Raw genomic sequence first — 7,906 nt, 5'->3', positions numbered from 1 at the left:
GAGAAAACCCACGCATGCACGGAGAGAACATGCAAACTCCACCCAGAAAGGCCCCTGGACCGGGGTTTGAACCAAGGACCTGCTCGCTGAGAGGCAGTAGCTCTACCAGTTGCGCCACCGTGCTGCACTTGGTTAAAACCATAATCTTTAAAAATAAATAAATAAATAAAATGACATTTATGTAACTGTGTGGATGCTGTTACTGGTTTTCAGTTTCACATTAAATGGCAGAGTATGGTGAGTGAGGTGGTAGCGGGTGCTGAGCCCTTTAAAGAGAAGACAATGAGGCTGTGACACGCTGACCTATAATTGCCAGCAGCAGAGTGCTGATGGGCAGCGATTGGATGCCTTTTAGGGCCCTGTGGCCTAAGAGGATGAGAGCCATCAGGCAGTTGCAGAGACTCAGCAAATCACTGTCAGATGCCACAGGCTTGGATATTCTAAATGAAAAAAAAAAAAAAGCATCAGCATCAAGAAGTTTGCAAATAAGTAAATATAAAAATATTCTTCAAGATTTATTCCTTACAAAAATGTGGAAGTATTTTTAAAAAGTGTGAATGCACAAGAGGTAATGAGGCTAAAGGAATGTTGGCTTAGATTTCATTCATTGACAGGAAGAAAGGCTGTTTGTTCGTGTTTGATAAATGCATTAATGTTGAGATGGAGACACCAGTTAGAAAAGAAGAGTTTGGTTGATGTCCAAGCTTCTCCGCTCTGCCAGCACAGATTAGGTAAAATCTATTTAAACCATTATAGCACATTCTCTTAAATCACTGCCAAAACTCCACAGTTTAACATGCTTTGAAGATGTTCTGGAAAACTGTTCTTATTAGCCCGTCAGGCGGTTTCTGATGTCTTAATGCAGGTCAGCTCTCAGACCTGCAGCTGCACAGAGAAAGACAGACAAGGAAAGCTCGAGGGGGGGAATGTGTGGAATAAAACCAGAATCAGCAGCTTTGCTTCTGCCTCGTTCCTTATCTGCTCACACAGTCACTCAGATGGAGACACAGCCAAGCTTTCTTGGCTTGCCTTCCTTCACTGGAGAGGTGTGTTTCTCCTTCCCTCCATACCTCTGTGTGACGCCAGACACACAACAAGCAGCAGCAGCCACAACCAGAACTTTTAATTGACTGTTTGTCTGAGTGGTCAGAGCTGCTAATATCTTTCAGCCTGTTTTTAACTGCTTCAGCTGCACCTGTTACAGGTACAGTGAGTGAGCAAGCATGAGTCACATTAAAATATTACAAATTTGTCCTGGTCCCACAGAAATTAATCTGCACTGTCCCATTTCTTCTTTAGGACATTGGTTGATGAAAAATTCAACACATGATAATAGGGAGTGTGTGAGCGAGGCTTGGCTTTACCAAAGATGGCACAGCGGAGAAGAGTCAGGATGGTCCGAGCATGAAGAAAATGATGAAGTGTCAACAGGTTAAGACTGTTAGAGGAGATTCACTTACATTACAAGAGTTTATGTTAGTCCAATTTACTTCAGACCAAAGTGACAGCTGATAGATCCAAACATTAAACTTTTGTCTTTAACACCCACCTACAGAAAGTTGGGGATGAGCAGCCTGTCACAAACATATACTATCATCAATCAAATAAATCCATCATAGAAATGAGTGTCTATTATTTTAACTGTGTTATTTACTAATGCTTTAGACCAGGGATACTCATTGCGCGGCTCCCGAATCACATGCGGCTCGCCATGCTTTATTGGTGGCTCTTGTGACAGGTTACAACAATACACCATCACAGCCAATACATTTTAAAATGTGCTGGCGCATTGTACAATAATTGCGAAAGTCAGTTCAGGCTTCTTTGATGCGGATTTACGAATAATATTGTGTTAATCTACTTGTCGATGAGGAGGTAGGTCCGACCAGCCGGTAAAGGTATAAAAAAAAAAGTCCTGTTAATCTCAGATGGATCAGCTACCGACCACACATGTCCGCTAACTCGCTGCCGGTAAAAAGACGTTAAAAAAAAGTCCCTTTAAGCTCAGATGGATCACCGGCCGCGCGCATCCTCTACATAACAGACTATAAAAGCAGGGGTGTACAATGCCCTAGGGACCCATCATTGCCTGCTGCTCTCAACAGGTTCTATGTATTCGTTGAAGATCTGAACAGACCACCCAGTACCAGACTCATCTCACCACTGGAAGAGGAGTTCCTCAGCGTGACCTGAGCAGAAGTAAGGAGTACCTTCAGGAGGATTAATCTTCACAAAACAACTGGCCTAGACAACATCCCGGGGAAGGTGCTGAAAGACTGTGCCAATCAGCTCTGTGAGGTGCTGGCCGATATCTTTAACTCCTCCCTCACCCTGGCAACTGTTCCCACCTGTTAAAAGACCACCACCACCATCCCAGTTCCTAAAAGCTCTGCAGCAACTGGTCTGAATGACTACCGGCCAGTATCCCTCACCCCGATGGTCGCTAAATGCTTTGAAAGACTGGTCATGGCCCACATCAAAACAATCATCAGCATCAACGAGGACTCTCACCAGTAAGCATACCTTGAGAATCAATCTACAGGAGACACCATCTCCTCTGTGGTCCACACAGCTCTCACCCACCTGGAGCAGAAGGACTCCTACGTCTGTATGCTCTTTGTGGACTTCACGTCTGCCTTCAACACCATCATCCCCCAAACCCTGATGGTCAAACTACTCATACTAGGACTAACCCCCTCCCTATGCAACTGGGTCCTAGACTTCTTAACAAACAGACCGCAGTCTGTGAGGATCCACAACTTATCCTCCTCCACCATAACCCTCAGTACTGGCTCCCCTCAGGGCTGTGTGTTGAGCCCCCTTCTGTTCACTCTGCTCACATATGACTGTGCACTTACCAGGCTGTCATATTGTAAAGTTTGCAGACAATACAGTGGTGGTTGGATGCATCACAAATAACGATGAGTCCAGCTACAGGCAGGAGGTGGAACACCTGGAGAGCTAGTGCAGGAAGAACAAACTTCACATCAATGTGAAGAAGACTAAGGAGATGGTCGTGGACTTCAGATAGAGCAAACACACTTACCCCCCCCCCCCCCCCCCCCACCACCCACCCACACACACACACACACCTCGAATATAGGAGGATCTGCGGTGGAAGTGGTCCCCAACTACAAGTACTTGGGTGTGCACCTGAATGACAACCACAGCTGGGGCAGCAACCCTACAAGCCTGATCAAGAACGCTCATCAGAGACTACTTCCTCAGGCGGCTGAGGCGAGCTGGTCTGGGAAGCTCAGTCCTCACCTCCTTCTACAGGTGTGCAGAGGAGATCATCATATGCTTCAGCATCAACGTGTGGCATGGAGGCTGCACAGCTGCAGAAAGAAAAGCTTTGCAGAGAGTGGTGAAGGCTGCACAGAAGTCTGTTGGAGTCAGCCTCCCCACCATCACAGATATCTACATCTCCAGATGCAGGAAGAGGGCCACCTGCATCATGAAGGACCCCACTCACCCAGCACACACACTTTTTGTCCCGCTCCCCTCAGAAAGGAGGTTGAGAAGCATTAAGTGTAGAACCAGTAGACTGAGGAACAGCTTCTACCCTCAAGCTGTTAGACTCCATCCATCCATTATCTTTACCCACTTATTCCATTTTGGGTCAAGGGGGTCGCCGGTGCCCATGTCCAGCAATCACTGTGCGAGGGGCGGGGTACACCCTGGATGGGTCGCAAGTCCATCACAGGGCCACATAGAGACAAACGAGACAAACAACCATTCACTCTCTCACTCACACCTAGGGACAATTTAAAGTTACCAATCAGCCTGACGTGCATGTTTTTGGTCTGTGGGAGGAAACCGGAGCACCCGGAGAAAACCCACGCATGCACAGAGAGAACATGCAAACTCCACCCAGAAAGGCCCCCGAACCGGGGTTTGAACCAATGATACCCAGCTGGGTTCCTTCTATTTTTTGCAGAAAATCCCATAGATCAGCCCACAGCCAACCAATCAAATATCATAATAATAAAAAAATTTAAAATACAGAGAAAAAGCACCGAGGTATAACACACCACAATGACTGTTAAGAATGAGATCTGATTAGGATGATTTGACATACCTCAGATATCCAAAGCTCAGATGTATAGAATATATATATAAGAGTCAGGGTGGCTTCTGGGTAATACCAGATGGCTAGGCCTCAGACCTCAGACCGACGAAGCCTCTTGGATGAGGGGCGAAACGTTTCTTTTTAACAAAAAAACGAAGTCCAGATGACATGATTCAACCTTTTTTGTTGTTATATACCTGGATGACTGAGAAAACAAACTTTGTGTTTTTGAAACCATTAGTGAAAAGGCCAGACTTCAGGGGTATCTGAGGCAGGCTTGGAACACAAGAGTCAGGGTGGCTTCTGGGTAATACCAGATGGCTAGGCCTCAGACCGACGAAGCCTCTTGGATGAGGGGCGAAACGTTTCTTTTTAACAAAAAAACGAAGTCCAGATGACATGATTCAACCTTTTTTGTTGTTATATACCTGGATGACTGAGAAAACAAACTTTATATATAAAAGTATTTTTAAAACAACACTTCTAAATTTCCATTTATATGAATCAAATTGTTTGACTTTTTATCTGAGATGATGGACAGCCCCGATGATATGAAAACAGTGTATCGGTTTAACCATTAAAGGCTCGAAGTTGCTTCAAGTTTTAGTAGATTGAGCCCACACGGGACTGTCGTGTCAACAGCTCCTCCACTTATGTAAACATGACCTCTGCTAGACTAACAACAGTCTGAAAAAATTCAAATGTAATCTCATTCCAGGGGGACCTGCCACGAAAGCAGACCAGGCACTGAGCATATATATTTATATATATATATATATGTACCAAACACATGGCTTAGCAGAGACAGAAAGACATTCAATGACGCATTCTGAACTTTGGTTTAAAGATAAATCACGGTTCTGTGTGGCTGAGCAGACTGAAGCTGAGCTCCATGTGTTCCTGTCATCATGGGGTCAAAACCAGCACAAGACCTACGCTAGACATCATTTGTTTCCCTCCCAAATTTCCTGTCATGTTCCACTGTGGACTATCTACTGAAGCAGGGGTTTCCTGGGCTCTCCTCACATTATCTCCACCGATGATGGCATTCCTCAAAAAAAGAAGACATCTGTTATTATTCATTTCTCTGTAGCATGACAAAGCACCATGACACAGCACTGAGAGAATGTCTAAAACACAGAAATCCATCACACGGAAAATGGTTCATATCAGCAATGAACGTGTCTGTTTAATTTTTCATCCCGCTGAATAACTTTATGTTTATTAGCATCAGAGTTTGAAATATTCCACAATTCTTTTAATAATTTCTGACCTCACCTCAAACAGAAAACTCCTGAAATTACATCAGCAAATAAACTTGATCACATTTAAACTGTGCAAAACTTAAAAATAAATAAATAACTTTTATTTGCCTATGTGTGTATCTGCCATGTTAGTAAAATATCTTGTAAACTACTGGACTTGTTTTTAATTGAAACCCCTGGATCAACTTCTACAACTAAACTTTGAAACTCAACCTGTTTCAACATGACTGCTGCAACTAATCTACAAAGCAAACAGTCAATTTTATGCATTCTGAGTTAAAGCTTGGTGTGGTAGTAGCAGGAAGTCATTCCAAATACACACTGTGAGGGCTACAATGTCATGTTAATAATATTTTTTTGACCAGTGTTCAGAAAATTGACCATGAAAGGAATTACAGATGAACATGTACTATAAAGATGTTTTATTGTGAAAGGACAGATAAGAGAGGATGAACGGTAATCTGCAGAGGGGAACAGGAAGTAATTATTGAGATACGTTTACTGCAGATAGATGGGAGTTTGGATACTCGTGGTTTTCGATTTTCTTGTAGGTGCAGAGGAGGAGGTTGCCAGGATTTCCATGTGAGGTCCAGAGGGAGATCTCTGCGGTTCAGGTAGGTATATATATATATCTTTGATTGTGTTAGCAAGGACAGTGGACTGGCTGAGGCTAGGGAGGTAAAGAAAGTCAGCTGACAAGGATGTAGTGACCAGGATCCAAGGAATAGATCAACCAAGGTTGCTCAAAGGAGACTTATGGAAGACACTGGTAAGTTTTTTTTTCCCCTTACACAGGTTGGGTAAAAGAAAACCATTTTTATATAATGGAATAAAATCTGGTGTTGTTGCTACTGAGTCCCCAACATATACACCAACCACTAACAGATTGCATGCAATGTTGTGTGCAATTACACATTATGATAGTTTTAAAATTTGACCAAAATGGCTAAAACTTCTCATAATAAAATTGTCTTTGTTTAAAGCAATGTACATACGATTAAGGGATGCTACACTTTTATTTGTTATTCTTTGCTTCCTAAGAGCCTGGCTTGATTTTGTTTTTGCAGTGTCCTGCTCAAAAATGGTAAAATTCAGCTTTAAAATGACAAAGATGGCTCAAAGCAAAATGTCTGCAATTGCTATTCTCAATTATTTTGTCTGTTTCCAAAAGTCTTCAAGAACACTGATAACAAAACACGAAGAAATTAGCTACAGAACTTTTGTAGTTGTTACTGTTCCTAAAGCTATATGCAGTGACAGCACCATTCTGCTGTTGAGATGCTTTTCTGGTACAAGATGAGGGAAACTCAAAAAATATGGAGCAATCATGAGTAAAAAAAAGAAAGTATTAATTTCATGGTGAAGATTTTTAGTCTGGGAACAAGATGAATCTGAAAGCTCATATTTCCAAAGCGCTGCAGAATTCAAGTACTTCCCCTGTTTGTGTTCAATTTCATTTCATGTAGAATTCCCAGGATTATACCAATCAAGCCATTTATATAAAATAGGCTGGGTTTTTACATGAAACTCTACAAAGAATTGGCGTTAAGGCAAACCATTCAATGCAACACCACACATTTATGTTTTGTGATTTGTATCAAATTGAATCTGAAGGAAATTTGCCTGTAGCTTTTAATAAAAATCTTTTAGAAAATCCATTCCTTTACATTTGTACAGTCTTGTGATGTCAAGCTGAAAGGTTTATATTTCAGCAACGCCCTTCAGTGTGGAAACAAGAAAACCCACGAGTGTCTTATGGAAGATTATTAAATCCCAATGTGTTTGTGCCAAAATCTGGACCTGAACCTTGTAGAGCATCTCAAGAGAGACTTGAAAGTGGCCGAGCTCTGCCATCTTCAATCCCAACTGGTTGATCTTGAATGTTTCTGTCGAGTAGAATGTAGAAAACTTTCAGGGAAAAGGTGTGACAAGCTTATAGCATCATTCCCTAAAGGACCTGGGGTTACGTTGCTGCCAGAGGTGGTTTGGATTGAGTAAGAAATTTATTTTGAACATCTAAACAAGAGCGAACAGTAATGTAGCCTCTAACACACAAATCAAGAAGATTAATGCTCATGTCAATGAAAGACTTTACAGAAAAAATAGTGAAAATGTGTTTTTGTTGTGTCATTATGGAGGAATGAAGGCAGGTAGATGGCAAAAATGTAACGATAGTTTTTCAAATTGGTCTGCAACATTAATTTTTTTTTTTTAAACTTGAAAAAAAATCAGAATTTTTCAGAACGCACTCTAGTTAAAATCATGAAAATTGTTCCAATTCAAACGTGCAGTGGAATCCTGGTCACAGGGTTTGTTTGCTGTGTCTAATTCAGAGAAAACAACTAGAAGCTCACACTTCAATGACCTCGCCGCTGGCAGGTCTCTGTGGACCTTTCACCGTGCGCCAACAACACGGCTCAAAAAGCAACAAAAGAGCCTCGCTCAACAAAGCTCTGGCTTTTTGACACACTTAGAACCTCCTGGAAAACAATGTGACTCTGTGCTCCACCTGGAAGCCTGACAGAATATTATCCCATTAGGCATGCTTCATTTACAGTCCAGACAAGCC

This window comes from Nematolebias whitei, chromosome 4, assembly GCF_014905685.2.
Source record: "Nematolebias whitei isolate Nwh7 chromosome 4, NemWhi1, whole genome shotgun sequence".
NCBI classification, from domain to species: Eukaryota; Metazoa; Chordata; class Actinopteri; order Cyprinodontiformes; family Rivulidae; genus Nematolebias; species Nematolebias whitei.
Note: the sequence above shows the minus strand (reverse complement) of the source record.